The 23,264-nt window shown below is 40.3% G+C and overlaps 1 protein-coding gene across 1 annotated transcript in view; it reads right to left on the reverse strand.

Annotated features, from left to right (window-relative positions):
* The window catches only part of nek7 (NIMA-related kinase 7), a 67,466-nt gene extending 47,289 nt beyond the window's left edge, over positions 1-20,177 (reverse strand). The window contains exon 1 of the mRNA XM_039811169.1: positions 19,880-20,177. The gene's annotated coding sequence lies outside the window, so the exon portion shown is untranslated. The remainder of the gene's footprint in view (positions 1-19,879) is intronic.
* Positions 20,178-23,264: the final 3,087 nt, after the last annotated feature.

The raw sequence follows: 23,264 nt of genomic DNA on the forward strand, positions 1-23,264 counted from the left end.
AGCCAAAAGTGAGTAAGGGACAGCAGGGATGGAGACAGAGTGGGACAGATGCAGAACTGAGAAAAATGGCAGGAGAGGAAAAAGAGAACCTTGTTAGTCCTGATGTGTTCACGGTCCTGTGAGAGACGGTGTGGAGCTGTGCACCACAGAAGTTGGCAGTGGCTTTAGCTTCTCTTTAATCCCCATTTCCTCCCTTCTGCATTATTCATTTAAAACAGGAGAAGAGGAAAAACAAAGAGAGGGAGCCGATTATAAAAAGGTGGATCAAGGCAAACTGGAAGGGAATAGGGAAGTGAAGGGGAAGGGTCCTAGAATTAAGCGGCCCCAAAGAGAAGAGTGCTAAATCAGCTCTCAGTCCGAGGACAATAAATATGAACACAAACTGATGAGCGTGGGTCTAAGAGGAGCGAAATGAGAAGGGCAAGAAAGGAAGTGAAGAGAGGGGTTGGGAGGGAGGGGGGGTTTAAAAAAGGAGAGGAAAAATATAATGTGACACTATCCGGCCTGGGTGTAGGATGTGAGGGAATCAAAGGCACCTTTGAGGAGCCAGAAGACGACAGTGAAAGTGCTGGAAGAGTGGTGTCCATGATTACAAGAAGTGGAGAAATCTTTGAGTCTGTGCTCATGAAAGCCCACCCCAGGCCTCGTCTGAAACCCCTGCTTGACTAACACGGATGATACAAAAACATAAAGAAAAAAAAAAAAAAAAAGGGAAGAGAGAGGAAGAGAACCACTAATGATGGAAGGGTCCGGATACTACTGAAGCAGCGCACTCTCCAATTCATTTTAATCACTATTCAAAATCATTAGCCCAAATGTGCGAGCACTCGTGTTCGTTGGACCACGAGCCGAGAGAGAGACCGAGAGTGGGAGAGGACCAATTACACCTCAGCATGTGAGCCAGTCTTTAAAGCCTTTGAGTAAGACGGTCCAAGACTTGATGGAATAGAAAATGAAGAGAGGAAACTTTATTGTCCCTCAATCTAAAAGAAAAAACACGGAGATAAAGGAAGAAGCCTTTGAAAATAGGCTTTGCAAAGCCAGCCAAACACACTACAGTACAGAGTCAAATCATTTAGCCTAGACTTTTCCGTTCCCCAAATCCAGCTACAAAAGCATAAAGTTAATCAGGGCACCAGTCAGCATGAGAATGATAACGAATCTCAACAACAACACTGACATCAAACAGGATTTATTATTCAACAGGCAGAACATGGCTGGATTAATGGCTAGGTCTCTTTCAGACTGGATCTATCTGATAAAACTCAACGTGGCTTTTCAGGCTCTATCAACTATAGCCTGAACAAAACTGGATTTGTTTTTAGACCAAAACAGATTTCAATGTTTAAAAGTCTAAAAAATTCTGATAATATTGTTATTGTTGTATCCTCTAAACACAGAAAATAAGCAAACATTTTTATATGGCTCTCTTAAATTTGGTTATTTAAAAATTGTGACCAAGATATGTACTGAGCGGGACATTTTACAGTTAAAAAATAAAGTTTATAAATTACATCAAACAGATCTTTGGCATTTTTAAAATGCAGGTTCTTGTCACTTATTGGTAGACACATATGCACATACCAGTATACCTGCAATGAGCTAAAACTGGTTGATATTTCAGCTTAGCCGACTTCCTGGTGCAGCTCTACTACCTCTAACTCAATGTGAACGTGTCTGCATAATGTGTTTTAGAGTTATATACTGTATGTGTGTCTGTTTTAGTGTGATATCGTTGTACAACTCAGACCTTCACCTTCTCCCTAGTGTAGGGAGCAGAGAGAAATGATAAAATAGGGAATTAAGACAAAAGAAAACCACCAAGATCCACAGGGACACTACAAGGCCAGTGATCCATAATGCTGCTTGCTAACTATTTATAGCCCTTCTTTACATTTTTCACTTTCAGATTTTTATAGGCTAATGATTATTTCACTTCAGAAGTAAATAGCACAGCACAAATAGCCTGGGCTTCATGTGAGGCCTAAATTGATTTATTCCCCCAACAATCCAAATAAACTAGCACAGTGCTCTGCTCTGGTGTGAGTATATTTCACCTACTGGAGCCATTATAAAATACATCTGCACTATCACCTGACCTTCCATGAGCCAGTAATCCCATTAACAACACTGGGCTCTCCTCTGTCTTCATCTGTGTGTGTGTGTGTGTGTGTGTGTGTGTGTGTGTGTGTGTGTGTGTGTGTGTGTGTGTGTGTGTGTGTGTGTGTGTGTGTGTGTGTGTGTGTGTGTGTGTGTGTGTGTGTGTGTGTGTGTGTGTGTGTGTGTGTGTGTCTGCACATACACACCTGCACATTTGTATCCCATCCTATCTCAGTTTTTCTTTCGCATTTTCAACCACTACGTATAGTAAAGATGTCCACCATTGACAAAAGAACTCAAGGACATGCAGGTGTCGGCCGCTCTCATCCACTTTTCTCCTTCTACCCTCGCTCTTGTCCTCCTCACCTCCTCCCCTCTGTGCTCTGTTGCTCCTGTGTGTTGTCGACACGAGCTGGCACGTGGCTAAAAGCCCAGGCCACCTCTCTGCTCTATTGTCCTGCCCACTCCACAGCGGCATTGACGACTCTCTTGTGGCGAGGGGCCCTTTGTTGCCAGCCTGTCACTTCAGCAGGTGCCTTACAGCAAAAGGCAGGAGCCAGCCAGCCAGCCCGCACCGCTTCGTTAGTGCGGCGCACCGTTTGATGTGCTCATTTCATCAGCCGGAGACGGCAGCCAAGGAGGATGCTAATAATCACTTGAAAAACAAAAACATTCCACTCAGGCTTGTAAAAGATAAACTCCAATTTCAATGATAAAAGAAGAGTGACAGACAGCCATGGTACCAGTCAAAAAAAAAAAAAAAAAAAGACTGCCAGCCACACTACCCATCTTTCTTTCTTCCTTACCACCCCCCTTTTCCTTGGTGAAACCAATTCATACTGTCAATCACTGAGAATAAACAAGGTATATTGACAAATTGCTGACTGTGTAAGGAAAGACAAAATCATGTGGGCAAAGTATGCAAAAACAGAGCTGCATTTAAGACAGCTGTGTGATCCCCCAGAAACCAGCTTAGTGTGTGAAGGAGCAGTCTGTGTGAAGGAAAGAACCCCCCCAGGCGTTCAGGAGAGGGGACCCTGGGGATTTGGGCTATGCTTGCACACCCTCACTACATTCACAGCCCTTCAAAATGCCATATCACCATCACACCTCAGTTAAAATAGAAACTGAATGCATAATATGTGAAAGAAAATCAAGAGCACTTAATTTAGGCTGGCTGATCTGGCTGCAAGTGATGTAATAGGTTCTTAGAATGTTCGAGGGACTAATCATGGATGTAGTTCCAACTCCAGGCTGCAATGGTTTGAGAGCAGAATTACAACTTTCAGGGTGCCACATAAAGTTTAGTGCACCATTATAGAGGAAATCTTTGAGGCTCAGCTCAGAGAAAATGAAAAGGTATGAGTGTCTGATTTATAGGGCTGGGTACCAAACATTGATACTTTTAAGCACCGACCAGATTGCCTCCATAGTTTCTAGTATCAAAAAAATGCCTTGTTATTCAATACCTAATTCCAATACCTAAGGAGTACAATTTGTCAGCATCAGCAAGCCAATAAGCATGCAGCATGCTTGTACGAGGATCTAATAACGTTTGTGATTGGCTGTCTAACATTACACATTGTAGAGGCATGCAGGAAAAACAGTACGTTACGCTATTTTCAGAGGCTTGACTACAGTGTGTTCCACATGTAAGTGACAGGTGGAAAGGAGCTGAGGAAAAAAAAAAAAAAAATAGAAAGAAAAAGTTTTGTAATGTTGTAATTTCTTTTTGTTGAAATGGATCTATAAAATTGGTATCGAAAAAAGCATCATTCAGGAACCGGCACCAGTCACGAAAATGTTTGAATGGTACCCATTCCTACTGATTTAGGGCTGAAACTAATGATTGTTTTCATTATAAATGAATCTACCAGGTATTTTCTCAATTAAAATCGATTGGTCTATTAAAAACATCCTAGAGTCCAATGTGACATCATCAAATTTCTAATTTTTTCCAAAGCCAAACATGTTAATGTATTTACAATAACAAAACAAAATAAGAAATGCAATTAATTCTCACAACTGAGAACATGAAGCCATCGAATGTTTGACATTGTTGCTTGAAAAATGACAAACAACTGATTGATTACTAAAATCGTCAATTGACTCATTGTCACAGCTCTAGTCTGATTTTTTTTTTTTTTTTTTTTTTTTAGGAGAAAGCAGTGCGGTCAGTGTTGAGGCAGTTCATATGTGGCACTTTAATGTGAAAACCCCTTAAGTAGTTACATCACATCAAAGCACGGTATAGCCCTTTATATTTCAACTCTTCTAAATAGAAATACCTTCATACTGCAAACTACCAGGCATCAGCAAAACAAAAGTGTAGCAAAAAATGCCCATATCTATGATTATTTTATTATTAAAGCTACGGCATTTAGGGTATTTTAAAAGCACACCTCTCACTTCGTCTGAACATTTGAACCAAATATCCACACCCAGATTTGCACACTGCAGCATGATCAAGATCCCAAGGCTTTAGGTTGCATTAGTGCCCTTAGGCAACAACTCATGGTCTTTCACAATGCAAAACAGAGCAGAGCTTCCAGTGCTCCAGGACCAATAAGGGCTTTGTTTGTTAGCTATGTCACTGACTGACCACCAAATTAGCTTCATCACCTCTGGCACCAGGATATCGGATGTGACATGCTGTACCACAGGGCTGTGGCTCTGCTTGTCTGCAAAGCTAGAGGGCCTACAGTAGAAAAAAAAATACATAAAATAGGGACAAATGAGGGAATTTCATGAAAAAATAAAATAAGGGAATGCCAAGCTCACTTTTTTGTTCTGTTCTAAATTAAGCATTGTTTTACATAGCATTTCCACCAGTATGAGTATGCCATTTCTGTGAGAGAATACCACGAGTATGGTCTTCATCGGTACAGCTGTGTTTTCTGAAGCCTAACCTCGTGATCATACTAACAGGAGTCAACAGATGATTCTGAAATGACATTACCCTTCTTTGTCCTCTATTAATATCTATAAAGGAGGAGATGAAGCTGCAAAGAAACAGCCAGCCAGACATGGCCCATGTAAACTAAAAAAAACTAAAAAAGATCAAGAAAACTTGTATGTAAAGTGGTACAGGACGGTTACAAAGACGACTTAATGTGGCATTTGCTGTTTAAACAAGAAATTAAAGTATAATAGGTGTTTTTAGAGAGATTACAAAGCTACAACACCAAACACCCTTTTAATCCACCCTTTTAAGTTTTAATTCCAAACCAGCATTAGTGCCTTCTACCCTGCATGCAGTTTTGGCTGTTACTGGGTTCTAGGACAGCAATGATAAAGAATCAACTGTTGTACCATCTCTGTGCTGTTTTGGAGTTGCTGGGGCCTGTCATTTGAGTTTCTCATCTATAAAAACAACCATTAAAAAAAACATCTGGTGAATGTAGTCTATTTTCCCTTCACACAAAACCAGCAGACTATCATACTCCCTTCAAGCAGGTTTTTCCCTTTTCTCCCTGGATAGTTTAAAGCAGTTACCCTGCGTCAGCATCGAAGTTTGTCTAAGAGGAAATGACAAGAGCAAGATGTCCAAGTCATTAGTAATGTGAGTGGAGCAGTTCCCAGGCATGTCTCGTTACATAGTTGAGTGCTAACGTGAGGGCTAAGGGCTCATGTTGGGGCTTTTCTGGGCCCAAGCCTTCTCATATACTCTGTGGGGGACGGGGGAAGAGGACCACAACCCTTCAGCATCTCCACAGTCAATAATGAAAACATCCAAGACCCTGAACCCATAACAACCTTAGCTCAACAAATGAGGAGAGAAAGAGATACCAAAACACAAAGTGCGAGTCCACACATTAATGTAATACACATAATACACACACACGAATGTAAAACTGGATGCATATACTGAGTATACTAATAGTGGGCCCATGGGACTGTGGCTCCACAAAAATCAAGCTTGGCTCTGGTTCGGTTTCAGCCTGCTGTGGCTTCTGTGGTGGGCCCTTCTGGCTGCCGCACACACGCACACGCACACGCACACGCAACACACAATACACAGCACACACACACACACACACACACACACACACACACACACACACACACACACACACACACACACACACACACACACACACAGATCCAGAGCACTGCTACTCAATCAGAAGTCAAATACAGTAAAGTTGCTGCATATGACTGTGTGTACACCCATTTTGTTGTCATACTGCCAAGGAGGATTACTCCTTACTATAAAACCAACAATAACGCAACTACTACAGTTGATTCCAGTAGCCCAATTTTTCCTGGTTTAAGATCACATCACACATGATTGGGTTTGACCACATATGTAAATCTACAAAGCAAAGCCAAATTACTAGCTCAAGGTAGAGGATTTCAAGGTTTTGGTTTTCAAGATTTGAAAAAAAAGAAACTGTGTGATGATTAATAACAGGGGCACAGGTAGGCCTGCATTGTTGTTTCTAGACAAATGGCTCTGTCTGAAGAGGAGGTGTACCTTTGAGGAAAAACTAAGTAAATAAATCAGGAATAATGTGACTATATAAAAGCCAGTCAACATTTTTGGATTGGGTCATATTCTAGCGTTTGACTCACTTAAAATTAGGTCTAAGTGTTGCTAAAAAAATTCCGATACCGATAATGTGACTTCGATACCGGTTCCTTATCGATACCTTTTCCGATAACAATTTTATAAAAACAAAAAGAAATTGCAACATTACGGCACAAATCTTTGTATTTATTTTTCAGCTCCTACTATGTGAGCCCCACGTGCTTAATGTAGAGTTTTTCCTGCCTGCCTCTACGATGTGTAACGTTAGCCAGCCAATCACAAACATTAGATCTTGGTAGAAGCATGCTGCATGCTTATTGGCTCACTGACGCGGATGAGATTTTCTCCTTAAGTATTGAAATTGGGTATTGAATGACAAAGTATTTTTCGATACTCAATACTTCAGAGGCAATTCGGTCGGTGCCTAAAAAGTTTTGAATTCGGTACCCAGCCCTACTTAAAATTGCTCTGGATAGGCCAAGAGTGGAAGCCAAACACCCCAAAAATGTACATTTGGGCCCATATGGTTATAGAAAAAATATAAACTTGCATATAAGCACGATACGCACATAGGCAGACACACAAATGCACACACAAGAAGTTCAATGTTTATTTGTATGCCTCAGGCACTCATCCTTCTTTGCATGAGTGCATCACCCGGCAAACCGACAGAGCATCCCAGTATGTGTGCGAGTGTATGTGTAAGGAGCTGACGAGAATAACGTTACCCCTAAGGGGTCGCACCTCTCTCCATTCTCGCCCTCCTCCTCCCTTATCCCTCCTCTCTACTCTGTGCCTGCAGGGATTTCCCTTTTCAGTTCAGGAGAGATGTCAGACCTGTTCCACCATCCCTCACACAGAGGCTGGACTCTGCCCTGCATTCATCCAACATCTGTGAAACGCTACAAATCAGTCTAATTTCTAGATATCAAGGCAGAGTAAAGCTTAACAGGGCCACAGCGGAATCCAAAGGTCTCCAAATAATCTTTAACACAGCGTTTGTTATTTTGTACACAATTCCCATTGGAGAATTAATATTAATTTAAAGACATGGAGCAAATTATAAGAATCCCTGGCTAACAACTGGACCCCCAAAAATACTGTAAGTGAACTCCCCCAAAAACACTTGTTCACAGCCGCAAATTACACCCGTTTCCAGAGAGCCCAGAAAAGCAGGAAATAATCGAATGTCACAACCCTGTAAACAGTCACTTTCTTCCAGCTCATAATAGCTAAGCCCTTTCTTATCCCTGTCGTCAGATCCATCCCACTCTGCTCTTACCATCATACAACCAACTATTTTCTTTCTTCTCTCCAATCACACAACTCTGCTTAAACTTCATCACTCTTGCCACCTCTTTATTTTGTCATCAGAAACAGCACAAGCAAAGCAAGTATCATATATGAATCTGAGTGTTGGCATATGTATACAGAACAGAAAAAAAGGCAGTTATACCGAAATTGCAGGAGGGAATAAAAAGAGCAAGAGAAACCGAGAGAGTGAGAGAAAAGCTCCACGACAGGGGTTGAAAGCAGCTTAACCAGAAAGGTCTTCCCTGCCTCCTTCACAGATTATAATATTAATATTAATGAAACTTCCTACCCCCCCCAAACACACACACACTGTTTTTTTACCCTCAAACGATATGAACATGAAAAACTTAAAAAGCACAAATTCCAGGAGTTGCGTATCACAGTTTGACCCGGAGCCACACAGAAGACACCAGCCATGACAGACTTGCTGTTCAAAGCAAGAGGGAGCTGCTTTCATCAGGCGATCCTGGTGGTTTTTTTTACAGTGTGACACCACCAGCCCATGCCATCTGCCTTTTTCTAAAATCAGAACTTCAAGATGTGCTTCCTGCTTGTGTGTTGTTTTTAGGTGGGCTTCACAACTGAGGCCCAGCGTCACACTGGCTTTTGCTGTTATGCTGCTTGCTGACTGCTGTTTACAGCCAAGCCCCGCAGACAAGCACAACGTTAAATATTCACTGTTAAACTGTCAAGCCAGAACTGGTTGGGAACCCAACCAGGCATTCACAGCACAGTAGCGTTGGATGCTGCCCTTCTTCAAAAGCAGCCAGACCAAATCAATCACTTTTCCTCCAGCCAATCCAGAATGAGACCGGCCTACTTCCCTCCTCCTGCCACACACCCGCTTCCTGAATTGCCAAGACTCCTGAGGACTACTTTATTAAGCACTTTCTCCTCCATTCATATATAAAGTTCATTTTCTTAATCATGAATCCTACACACAAGTACATTAGCATGCACATCGTTTCCACTTAAAAGACACCTTTGCTCTAGGCCTGAGTAAGCCGCTGCGGACTCCTGATGCCTGACTTCAGACATCTGTAAAATATTTTTATTCGGTGCCCCAATACCGCACTGGCAAAGGTCTCTCATCCTTGGCTTGGCAGGACTTCTGACAGAGCCAGCCGGCAGCGCCATACAGGCCTAACCCCTGCTGCTGCAGCTTCCTGCTGCTGTGAGGGAGTCAGGCTGCCTGCCTCCCATTGACTGTGGGCCAGGCTGGGCAGGGAGGAGGCTGAGGGGAGGCCCTGGGTAGAGAGGACCCCCAGGAGAGGAGAGGAGAGGCAAGAATGGGGGACAGATTGTGAGTCACAGAGGTTGAACGGTGGGAAGAAGTAGTAAGGAAACTAAATAGGTAAGAGGGGGGCTGGTAAGCAAGAAGAGGTGTCTAAGAAAAGAGGCAGTAATACAGGAAGAGTAGAAGAAATGGGTGGAATGGTAGTGGAAAGGGAGCGAGACAAAAGGGGCTCGAGGGCAGGTTATGCAGCAGGAGTTGAGGGGAGCTTCTCATTATGACTCCTCTTCGTTCTTCATGCCCCCAGGCCTTGACCACAAACTCAAAGCCCCAGGCCAAACCAAGAGACCAGGGAGACCATGGAAGACAGCTGTGAGTCAGGGTACAAACACAGACCGAGTAGGGGGGAGGAGGGGGAGAAAGATGTCCCCTGCACTCAAAAACAATATTAAAAAAAAAAAAAAAAAAAAAAAAAAAAAAATTTTTTTTTAAAAAAACAATATAAAAAAAAAAAAAAAAAAAAAAAAAAAAAATTGTTTTTTTGCCTGTGATCCAAGCCATTTAGGCGTTATTCATCTATACCAAGAGACCAATCAGATTTTCTACATAATACAGCTGCGCAGTGCATTCACAATGATACATTGAATAGTATTTAGCTGTTAAACTCATCATTTCTGCATTACATTAATATCACAATCTTTCCTTTAATAGTTTCCTATGATATTTTATATAATATCCCATAATATTTTGTAAAACATCAAGGAGAGAAGAGCTTGACTGGAACTGTGGAAAATATGGAAGATTTGGACGGACAAGATTTGGATATCCCCAGCATGAACAAAATATGTTCTAATGCAGCTTTCAACAAGCAGCATTTACATCCATTGCACATCTGAAAAAGATGTAGTTGAAACAAAACAAAAAAAACTTCTTTTGAACTCCTAGTAGCTCTGCTCCCTCTTCCATTGGATGCACAATGACAAGTGAATTAATTGAAGCTTTTTACACAGCAATTCAGTGGCTTCCAACAGTGCAATGGGTTACAATTAGGGCTGTCAATCGATTAAATATTTAATCGCAATTAATTGCATGATTGTCCATAGTTAACCACAAATTAAAAACACATTTATTATCTGTTCTAAATGTACTTTAAAAAAGGGTATTTTTCAAGTTTGTAATGCTCAATTGGTATTTGAGACTCAATATACTCTGGTGGTAACTCAATTCACATGGACAGTACATGCAAATAACTTTAGTCTTGTCGAGAGAACCATCTGGAAGGGCTTTGAAACTGAACTTGCCATTCAAAAGACCCTTTTCTTTATCCATTTCTGCTCAAGGAGGTTTGTTTCTTTTGATTTGGGGGGGTCTTGAGCTGCTTTTTCATGATCATTGATTTAGTTAAAAATGTAAGATTTAAAGTTACTCAGAACGGGAAGTCTCTCTTTAGATTAAGCGTGTGGCCTTTTCTTTGTGATTCAGGATCAGGTTAAACCTCCGAAGCCGTACAGGGTGTGGCCTCGTCTCTTCAGAGCATGCGCCACATCCCTGGCGGTCACCGTCTTCCTCTTGGTGTGCTCAGTGTCAGGTGACGGCATCACGGATCACGTTCGCCAGGAACACCTTCGGCACACCACGGGTACCCTCGTAGCTTAGACCGGAGATGTGCTTCACTCTGCCGCTGGATGGCGGGTTTGGTGATCCCTTGGATGTTATCACGGAGCGCTTTACGGTTTCTGCCAACGTTACTGCTGCATCGCTTCCTGATTTCCCAAATTACAGCGCAGCGCAAGGCCCAAATGACAGAACGTGCACGCGTTAATCACGCCTTAACTCGTTATTATCGTGTTAATTTCGACAGCCCTAGTTACAATAATAATAATTAAAAAAAAGTATCTGGCTTTGCAAGACTTATACTCAATCATTTACCATCAATTAAGAACATGAAAAAAAAGAGTGCAGAAGAGACAGTGAAATGTCCCTGGCTTTTCACACTGAAAAGGAGGAGGGTAAAACAGACTGTCTGTCAAAACAAGATGCTCTCAAACTAATTTGCTCTCTTCTGCAGCAAATCCCGTGTGAAACATTAAGGCTCATTTGTGATGAGGTTGGAACAAACGCCCATAGCACAGTCAGCAAGCAACACACACACAAAAAAAATCTTCCTCCCTCGTTCTGTTCATGAGTGCAAATTCCTTCTGCTTTTGTCTGATCTCATGACAAATGCATACTGTCACTGTCACTGATGTGGTGTTTACAGTGGCATAAAGCATCTTGTAATTATTCTATGAAAGTGAATTTGTATCCTGAGGGATTTGTATTTTTGCGTGTGGATAATCAAAAGAGATAGAGTGAGAGGGGACGATTGGAGAGTGATCTCCAATAATAAAAAGGAGGATGTTGCTTAAAAGCCATATTTCCAGCACAGTTTACAATATGCCAACATGGATTTGGTGCCTTTGTTTAGATGGCAACAAACACCAGCTAATTCCTCAACATGCATTAACCCCCAGAAACAGTTCATATAATAGGTATTGAATATCGATAGTATAAAGCATGTGCGGTCAGTCCACAAATAGCCTGACTAAATTGCTCTTTATGTAGACTGCCACTGATTACAAAAGTTGGTGAAATACCGACTCTCACACTGTTACTCATAAAAATGTCCACTCAATTACCAAAAACATTGAAAATTGGGAAAAATAGTCAGTGTAACAAATAACTATAACAGCTACATTACAAAGCTATTTCAGTCAAGTCCGTATATCTAATTAATTCAAACAGCATGCTATTTCTGTCAATACATCTAAATTACTGAAATGTTTACCCACTTTTAGCTCAACATTATTTTTAAGTGGGCCCTGCTATAACCTTTTCCAGTGTGCACTTTGACAGGCATATTGAAGTTATTTATTACTTCATCTGTTTAATTTTTTGTCTGCTTAGAGGCTCTTTACTGTAAGCCGACAGCTTACGGGGGGGGGGGTATTCATTACTTTAATGAATACATTAATTTAATAGGTTCATATATATATATATATATAGAGTTTTTATTTAGCGCAAGATTTCAGAGCCAAAGACAAGACCATGGTTGTAAATAAAACAAATAAATAAAGCATGAATAAAACCTTTTTCCGACACCATTTGTAGTGAAATAAACCACTGATGTTGTGTGGTCATGACATAAGCTGACCAAGGGGCACTGGAAGCATTTCATAAACTTTAAACAGGGTCCTAGGTCAGTCATTTTTTTGTTTGCATGTCTTTGAAGTCCGTTTCCCCCCAGAGCACTTCAGAGCCCATTGAGAAAAGACATCAATGCCACGGAGAAATTGAGAACTTTCACGTGACACAAAGAGCCGCGAGGCATCCTCTAAGGATATATGAATGCTTGAAACATCAATGACCCTTCATAAGATAGAAGGGAGATGGATATGAAAAATATTGACTGACTGGCTGTTTCTGAGGAGAGTATAAGGAGCTGCTTAGACATCCCACTCTCATTGCCAAAGACCTTACTCTAAACTCTAACCAAACTAAACTGAGCCTGGAAAGGAAAGACTCAATTCTAAATTCTTCTGGGGGAGGCATCCAGCTTGTATTTTCTATTTCTTGCTTTCTATTATCTGATAATACTACAACTAATCGCAAAGAAACCAAACAAGCCTATATTCTGCTACCTTGGCCAGCATCATTTCTGTACAATGCTTGGCCAAGGTCTTTGACATCATGCAAAAGACAGTGCTTAATGTAGCTCAAAAATGGCCTTAGGAAGCATCTTCCTTCAAATATGCTTTGCGAATGAGAAAGAAAAAAAAAAAAAACACATAGCAAACATTTTTTGTTCTTTATGAAACCCAAAGGCAAGATGACTGTTAAAGTGGTCAGATGACAAATGTCTCATCTGATCTCTAATCCCGCAGAGGGGCCAGCTCCAGGGCTAAAACAGGAAACTCTCACAGGATAGAGCGATTTGGTCAATTCCAGTGCGCTAAATCACTGCTTTGGGTGAAGCAGATTTCTCCACACCGAAGAATGGCATTCTAGGTCTCACTCTGAATAGTTTAGTAGAACGTCTAGCTGCCATTTAAACGGCACTGACAGAGAACATATGTATGGCCTAGGCGGCCAATATGTATGTGAACCTAAGCTAAATCGTAGAGAAAGCCTGGTAAATAATATCTGTGCTTCTAGAAGGCCAACTCCTTGCTCATGTGATAACGGCACATCATCAGTGCCTCTTCCAATAACTTGTAACAAAGTATTTTTGATGACAAAGTTCCTCTTCCTATGTGCTTCTATTTTCAAATTCAATCAGGCTAAACACTACTGATCACTGCTGCTATCGCCATTTTCTAGTCTACCCTAACGGACCTTTTTCACAGCAGACATTTTGACTTGTCATAGTAGGAAATTGAAAACCTTAACGATGGCTTAATTCTATCAAGTGTCCCAGTAAGCTATTTCAGTGAGTCAGCATGCACAATACCAGGACCTCTCCTAAGTGGAATGCAGCCATCATTAATGGTTTTGAATACACCTGTGCTTTTCCTACTAGGACATGTCAACATGTCTGCTGTGAAAAAGGTCTATAACCCTTTTAAAATCCACACAATAGAACAAGGCAAAATAATTAAGTTTTGCCAAAGCCTGTCATAAGTAATCCACCTCTCATCCACTGAAATTCAAAGCGAGATATACTGGCAGAAATCCCTCACCACAGAGGCTGATGCAAACATTTGGCAGCCATTCCTGATCATCCGGTTTATGACACATTCCTTGATAGTCAACTTCACAGAGCCAGCCGGTGTTCATCTACATCACCTGATGACGCTGGCAGACTCAAGCCGGTTGTCTTTTGACAATGATCGAATGTGGCAACAGAGAAGTGAGTAATAATTGGGTCAACAAGGTATGTCAGTTCCCACTAACTCTTGTCTGAATCATCTCTCTGCAGCGTAGCCAAATGTGATAGTATGACGCCTGAAATATTTGGCTGTGATAGACAGCGACAGCAACATGGCATGAGATACCCTTTTCACCCTATGTGTGACCCCCAAAACGGTTAGGCCTAGGAGAGGCAAGTGTTATTTTACTTGCTTGTTTGTTTGTTATGCTGCTGGGTTGTATTTCCTTCTTTGATTTGTAAAATTATTTTTTATCATCATCATCATCATCATTATTATCATCATTATAAAGGAGCCATTACAAAATGATACACTTAGGTCATAACATAATTGTAGATGCAATTGGTATACAAGGTTTTGCAATAACCATTCTGACTCACAAAAAAAGCCGTGCATTGCACAAGAAAAAAACTTTATTCCCAAAAAATGCTTCTCGATTTATTTTTCATTCCAATAAACCATCTCTTTACAACTAGCCTACCAGTAGTTCTCTTCCAAATAAACAGTCATACAGGCTATAACTCTTATGGTGTTTAACAGCATGAAGCAGACAGCTGGAAGCAGCTTGAGCTTTTTTCCCCAGACAGAGATGGGTCAGAATACAATATACACTTTAACTGTAATCATTAGAGCCCGACCGATATATCGGCGTCCAGATATTAGGCATTTTCCAAACTCTCGGTAGCAGCATTTATAATGGCCGATAAATTAATATTTCAAAAATCTAATAAAAATGGACGAAACCCTCTTCAATCACGTTCTGAGTGTTGGCGTTGCATAGTTTGTCCACCAGAGGGCGCTCTACAACGTCCCTGTTGGCAACACTCGTGTTTAAGCCTTTAAGTTTAATATCTTAAATTTGTAATTTTATACATTTTATTTATTAGAACTATGATATATTTTGATGTTCCTCTGTTCTGACAATAAAACAACCAAGTTTATTTTTAAACAGCATTATCATTATTTTAGTGAGGACACAAATAACTACAAATAACTAATGTTAGGGAAATCTGTTTATGTTTTGTTACGCGTTTCTGGATTTTTTATTTTTAAATATATATCGGAATATCTGATTTTTAAATCACCAAATATTAGTATCAATATCGGCCTTAAAAATCCTTTATTGGTCGGGCTCTAGTAATCATTTGGCACAATTTCCACTGAAAATGACTTCATGGCTGACACACCAAGGAGATTGTCGGCCGTTGGACAGTCTGGCGAGGTCAGTGACTCAAATCTGTTCGGTGTGTCCCGTGCCGTCGTCAGTCTCGGGGGCTGTCGGCGTTCATTTTGGCCGACCTGACATGTTCAGTCGGCGGCAGGGCAGTGGGGACTCACCCGGAAATGGCGAGCAGAATGAGCGTGACTAAAGTCTCTCAAAATCTGACGAAAATCTTTTAAACTGACCTCTGTTGAGCTGAAATGAAGACCGATTCAGCAACTGCATGGCCTATTTCTCACTTAAAATGTTTTCAGAAACATGTTTCGGTGAACTATTTTAGTACAATATGAGATTGTATTCTGAACGGCTGCCATGACAGTCTGGCTTTGAATTTCCAGAGAAAACAAACCCATGTGACATGTTCGTCCAATCAGCTGCCGGTTTTCATTTATTGGGCAACAATACAGAGTAGCGCCGCCTGCTGCTATGGAGACGTATTACGTTTCTCAAGTCGGTGTCGCCTCAGTGTGTTCCGAGGCAGTTTTTTTGGACCTCGGGGACGCGACTGATCATTTCCACTGGCTTTTCTGCCAAGGGTCGGCCGTCTGGTTAGTGTGTAAGCAGCTTAAGAAACATTTGTTGGCAGGGTTTACAGGAAATACAGAGATAGCTTTATGTTGTCATGCTAACTACTTTGGTTGTAGCTTAACAATGAATTGACACATCAGTTTTGTAACTAACACGATAAAAAAACAAGCTGGTTAAATTTAAATTCATAAAATTTATATAATCTCTATAATTTCTAAATGTATCAAATTTTGCTCTTAAATTTTAACTTTTTAAAATAATATGCATTATTAAAAGACAATTTGATTAGATGAAATACCGCATTGATTTATAATCATGATGCGACTTGGCGGGGGGAATGCGTAGGATTTCCCCCATTCTGGTCTATATATCCCTGCCTCTGCTGAATTGTTTTATCACCGGTGAGGACAAAATGTATTCCCCCCCTCAAAGTGATCAATGCTACTTCACCAATAGACCACTTAATACCTAAAATTGAAGTATTTTAAACTAAGTTAAGCGCTGCAACGTCAACAGTCTATATTGCAATAGAACGATAATATCCGAGCGGCAGTTGCTGGCAGTATTTAGCCGCTACAGAGCTCTGGGACAACCAGCGGCAGTTGTTTAGCCGCCAATAAGTGGCCATGTAGAGTTTAGCCAGAAAAAGTTAGCGTCATGCGGCGTTGACAGTTAAGTTTAGGCACCAAAACGACTAGTTAAGTTTAGGAAAAAGATTGTGGTTTGGATTAAGACATTCCCGATGAACGAACAAGCATTTCCTGGGTGAAAGTATTTTGTTTTCACCGTGAAGTGAACTCTTCACTTTTACTTGAGTACATATTTTCGATGAGTTAAATACTTTTACTCCGATACATTTTTTATGTGCTGCATCGTTACTCTGTTGTGAATTCCTCACGCTACGGAGACTGTAGGTTACAGTGTGTATAGTTACGGCTACGTTAGCTACGTACGCTAATTATGTAAGTTACGTAAGAAATTCCCGAGATCGCCTCGTGTTTCTTTTCATTACGGTAGTTGCCTGTTCAGAAGTCAGAGACGATGTAAGTTTGTACTCTTTCTATTTAGCTATTGTTGCAGCAGATTAAGCTATTCCTGAGTTGTTTCAGTCTGCAATGAGTACTGAATAGGGTTGCAAAATTCCGGGAATTTTCAAAGTTGGAAACTTTCCATGGGAATAAACGGGAATTAATGTGAATAAACTGGATATTTTTAATATTGCTTGTTATAATACTGTTAGTCTATAACAGGGAACTTAAATGCAGTCGGAAAAAAAAAAACACATCTTGCAGCATAATCTTGGTTAAAACAACCTGATTTAATGCAACTTCAGTTGAATGTCCTCCCTATATTCGTCAATGACGTGCACGCACGCAGTAATCAGCATACTTGCCACTAGCCCACTAACCATGGTAAATCAAAATTGGAATGTTTCCAAAATTCCCCAGCTAAACTTTCAATGGAAAGTTACCAGAAATGTTTTGCAAACTTTGCAACCCTTGTACTGAATGTTAACCGTTTTACCCTGTGATGTGACGCTGCTAGTTTATTTGTATTTTGCTAACTTTCCACTGTACATCACACGTTACTTGCTAGTGTGTGATACGTTTTTGGGGGCTTTAATTGTTACTGTGCTGGAGAGGATGTTCATTTTACTTGCACAGTGTGATAATTGTACATTTTATTTCAGTATTTATTAATAAGTGATTTTTAACCCACTGTTATATCAGATAATAGTAGTTATAACAGCTGTGACCTTAATGTACCTTTTCTGGGTTTATTTCAGAAACTTCCTTCATATATCCAGCAATATACAGCTTGTAACTGCCTGTAATGCACCATCTTACTACCAAGTAAAACGTTGAACTCCACCTGGTGACTTGTGCTCTCGGATAGGAGCCCTGGAGCAGCTAATACACATTATCCAGCATTCACAGAGTTAAAATCCCAACAGTTACAATTATTCCTTGTATTACTGCTACAGCCAATGGAATTGTGAGTGTCCTTTAGGCTAAACATTTGAAATAATATAAACAATATGATATTCAAACGTTTGAGTGCTTTCTTTAATAACTACATAACACAATACTTGTACTTTTACTTACTTAGTACATTTTATAATAATAAAAATAAATAAAATAAATAAACTACTTGCAATACTTAAGTACAAAAAATGTTGAATACTTTAGTACTTCCACTTAAGTGTGGTGCTTAAAGAGCACTTTAACTTCTACTCAACTTTTTTGATAGAGCACTTCTACTTTTACTCAAGTCTGGGTCTCTAGTACTTCATACAAGTCTGCTCATCAATCTGCTAGCCTCTCAACTTCCAGCAGGTCATGAAGCCTGCTTGAAGATGAAGTTGAGTTCACAACTAACGCAATCACTTGACTACCACAACCCTGCATGTTATACAATGAGGTATGAAGTCACTCTGTGATAGTGAAGCACATTCTAACTATTGAACGGACAAGCAACAAAATCAAGTCACTTCCTTTCCTCTCATCAGGACGTGATGCTGGCACGTAGCAGTTTAAACCAACAACCAATTCAACAGTTTAAGATTAATGTTGGCAATCAAATCTTCCTAAAAACACTAAACCAAAGTTCATAAATCAAGTTTGATAGGTCAACTTTGCCTCATCTGAGCCAGGGAAAACCAAGACTAGTGGCTCTGCCTTTATCAAACCAAGTCTCATTTCATCAGTTCATTTAAATTGCGATTCAAAAGCCTTTTTATCACCTACATATTACTTTTATCAGCTCTGTATTTAGTTTAGTTTATTAAATATATTTATATCTGGGACCATGTACACTCAAAAAAAAGAAAATATGCTTTATACCAGAATTAGCTACTAGCTAATTTTCATCTGTAGTCCCTAGGCATTTATTTAATTTTTACATTATTTGAATTGACAATGAGAGTGGCTGGACAGCTGAGTGAACGCTCAGTTGAAGTTGCCAGTCAAGCTTAATCCAAGCAGATAACAGTGTGGATATGTGTACTGCTAGTAATTGAGGCTGCTGCTCTCTACTTGGGAAAATGCATGAAACGTGTATAGTTAGCAACTTCTGTAGTGTGCAAGTTAGTTTGTAGGATGCAGATGTAACATTCAGATATGCAATGCAGAGGCACATTAAAAAGGTGTCCACTTAATAAGCCAATTGACTTTGAAACTCTGACATTATCTAAAAGATCAAGTACATGAGCAGCAATTCAATTGTGGTCAACTATTGAGCTTTAGATTTATAATGGCACAGCCTGTCTGTTGTATTCATGTGCATGCCAGTCTGTTTATCTCTAAAAATGCTCCCATTGACAGTACAGCATCCAAAGTGAAGTAAGCTTGTGGGACTGAATGGATATTTGCTGATGCAGATATTACTTTCGAGTACTACTACTACTACATAAGATAATTATAAACCACACATAAGTTACACACAAATATTCCTCCACTGCAAAGACAAACAAACATAAACTAGCATGAGTGTAACAATACAGAGTAAATACAGACATAGTTGCAATGTCATAAAAGTGAAGTCTCATCTTTAAGAATAAAACCTACAATTGCACAAGGAAGACAATTATGCAGTATACGTTATAACATCATTGTAACACTCGAGCATGGCATCAGTAAGTGGCTACTTTATTTGGCTACTGTCATGTTTCCACTACAGATTTAACTACGTGGTTAGGAGAAAGTTGCTCTTTCGCACACTGTAATCATAACGTTACAATGTCGTTGTTAAATTTGAATGACAGCGGAGACTGTCATTTCCAGGCAGTGAAAGTTAGCAATGTGGCATGCTAGTCGGCTAACAGGCTAAGCTAGCTAGCGAACTTCATAAAAACTTTTTCTAGTGAGTGTCAAGATCGCGTTTGCACTATAAACCGTGACAACGTGTGAGCTTTGCAAGACTGACAATTCAAAATCAAGCCAAAATAAAGGTGGGTAACCGTTTACAAGTGGTTCGTTAGCCGTCTAGTGTAGCTAGTACAGATTCAAAAGTTCACTGTCAGCTAACGGTGTTTCAGCTCTTACCAGGAAGTGGGACTCTGTTGCTAAGCTATTCCTTCTTCACGTTGAAAGTTTCTCCTGATGGTTATGGCGGTTGTCTTTGTTTTGACTTTCCCTTTTCTCTCCAAGGTCGCTCCTAAAAGTGGACACGGCGGGCCTCTCTTCTTGCGTGGCAAGTTGACTGAGTGCTGAAAAGTTTTTTTTCGGAGAGAGAGCCTGTGCTGTAGAGCCAGCCGAGATGTGTACGTGCTTTCGGGTAGTCTCTGCACTAGCTAGGCCCTTCTCAACACCACTCACTCCTGACCCGTGTGCCAGTAATGTAAACAACCCAGCATTCCAAGCTGTCAAATACCGCGAGATTCAACAGAGAAACTCAAACTCAAACCACCCCAACACCCCTCCTTTCTTCCATTAAAAGCGTATGGACGTTTTCCGTGATATTTATTGAGAGATAGGATATGATAGTGAGCTAGAAAGTTCATACTTGACCTTAGAAACAGACGAGAAAAACTTCTTAACTCAATGTCTTGAGCTTTTTGCAGACCAATTGCAAATTTTATGATGGAATTTGCAATTGATTAGTAAATATCAAATATATAAAGTATTTACACTATGCTGATATCTGTACACACACTATACATAGGCTACAGAACAGATACCTCGAAATAAGTATTACTTTTAACCACTTCGGGTTACACATTCTTAAATTGTAACAAAACTAAAAGATTGGTTATTCTGACTTCATTTAGAATACACTGATTTGTTTTGGGTGTATAAGTGTTTGTGTGTGTGTGTGTGTGTGTGTGTGTGTGTGTGTGTGTGTGTGTGTGTGTGTGTGTGTGTGTGTGTGTGTGTGTGTGTGTGTGTGTGTATATGTAAGAGAGAGACAGAGGCTTAATGAACACACACACACACTTCGACACAGTCTTGCTTGCTATCATCATACACATACATACAGAATACCCACACATCCCATAACACACAAGTATGTGTGTGAGTGTGTGTGCAAGAGAGAGACAGAGGCAGCCAAGGCTTAATGGATTCTTCTGAACACGCAGACACACACACACACACACACACACTTTGACACAGTCTTGCTTATTATCAACATACATGCAGAATACCCACACATCCCATGACACACACCCACATTATGCTCTTGGGAATATCATGACAATTTATTGACACAAATGGTATTGCAGATTGACTCACATGGACAGCGAGAGCATCTGGAATTGATCAGCTTACTTTGCTTTGATAAAAGTTTCATCACTGATTTCAGACTGACAATTCAAACACTGCTGATACACAGGAAACACATCTGTCTTCTTCCCATCCCCATTGTTAATAATCAACAAGTTATGTGGGGTTGTGTTTTTTCTGCTATACTTCAATAGCCTTTTTTGTTAACCTCACTGCAAATATGGAAAAGGCAGAGATGCCTGGAGTGTAGGATTTTCCCTCCTTTTTCTTCAACAACAGTTGAAGATTAAAAGAAACGTCTCACAGAAATCTGTCAATTCTGTATGTGAATAATGCTGTGTGGAATTTAATGGCATGAGTTATATTGGGTTTCCTCTACACCCACATTTTCTTTCAATAAGATCAATGGTGTGCAGTGACAGATAGGGACGGTCTTTTGTATCTTCAAATTTCAGGTTTCTGAGGGAATAATTAGATGGATGGATGAAAAGTAATGCATCAGTCTGCAAGGGGAGCTGCACCCAGAGATCCTCTAGTTCAACACGCATGCCTCCACGTCTGTTTGGTAGAAAACTGTTTAATAATCGTGTTGAATTTCTATTGTTCTAAAAGTGGCTCTCCGCACTGATCTGGTGCTTTAAACCAATAGAAAACTTTTTGTGTTCTTTTTGCTGATATTGTTTATTTAACAGAGAGGATTTCCTTTTTGATTCAGGGATATTTTTTTTTAGCATGAAAAGAGTATTGTCATCCATTTCACTCCCTTCCCCTTCAGACTTTCTGGTGTCGCTTGCAGGTAACCAGGATGGAAAAGGTTCTCCCTCCAGGGGAAATGACGAAGGTTGAATCGCTGGATTTATAGAGACGCTTTAGACATTTTACTGTAAACGTGACATTTAACTCTGATGCGTCAGAACAAACTCTTGCTCCTATTTTGGTACTTTTTTTCGGAACAAAACTGCCTACAAATGTAATCTGATGACAATTAAATTGAATGTGGCTATTAATGTGATTTGCTTATGAATATGAACACCATGAGAGGACATCTACAAGCACTTTTGGCCCAAATCAAGTACAGAGAAAAAGGTTAATTTCAGATCATTTGTAAAACAGTATATTCCAATGATGAAAACCACTAAGTAGCTATATATTGTGAACAACATCTGCACTTACAACACATGCACACTACTTCAGTTTTTGTTTTCTTCAACATATACATTTCAGCGCAATCCTACCTGGATTTCTCATCGCTAAATATGCTGAAATATTGCACCCAAGGGCTGAAAGCACATTTTAGACACTTTAAAAGAAAAAAATGTTGATGTTTTCACTCATGTCTTTTTTATTTCCCTCTGTGTTGTTGATCTGGCTCAGGGGTTAGGTATGACTGCAATGTGGTAGAGACAGAAGCTGCAGTCAAAGCTCCTGTGATCCGGTGCAGACTTCATAGAGACCAGCAGATGGAGGGGAGAGGAGCTGCGTGCATCCTGAAGGTTTAGCAAGAACTGAGAGGTTACACTCTACCAGTACAAAGATGACCTGTCACACACTGAAACATGCCATATCAATGTAGATGAGCTTCCTGTTTATGTACCTCACAGAGCACAGCTATCAGAGGAAAAGAGAAAGGGATTACAGATGGAAATATGTATGAAATGTTTTCTCTATCTTAATATACCCAGGCGAACTTGGAGGCAGCATGCACGTGACGCCTGCATTTCCATTTAAAACGCTAATTAATGTTGTTTTGTCTTCAAAGTGCAATTGCAACCCATAGTTATCAGCCTTGATCGCAGCAGTTTCAAGGTTGTCTAGATGTGAGCCATCACATAACAAATACCTGTAAATATAGAATAACACCACAACAAAGACAGAAAGGATTTATGGCGTGTGGAGAGCCCTGTGCAAATGAGACACAGGAGAGATAGTCTGATAATGCGAAGGACAAAACTGGCATATTATTTCTGCCTAAAATCTGTTTTTCAATGGCTTTTTACATTTTTTTATATGTGTCCGTGTTGTGTGTACTTGCATGTGTATATGTTAGTGTATTCCTTCTCTTGGCAAACACCCAGCACAGAGGATCTTTCCACCTGCTCTGCATCAACCAGCGGGGCAGGCCTCAGTCTCACACACACACACACACACACACACACACACACACACACACACACACACACACACACACACACACACACACACACAC

This window comes from Perca fluviatilis, chromosome 9, assembly GCF_010015445.1.
Source record: "Perca fluviatilis chromosome 9, GENO_Pfluv_1.0, whole genome shotgun sequence".
Taxonomy (NCBI): Eukaryota; Metazoa; Chordata; class Actinopteri; order Perciformes; family Percidae; genus Perca; species Perca fluviatilis.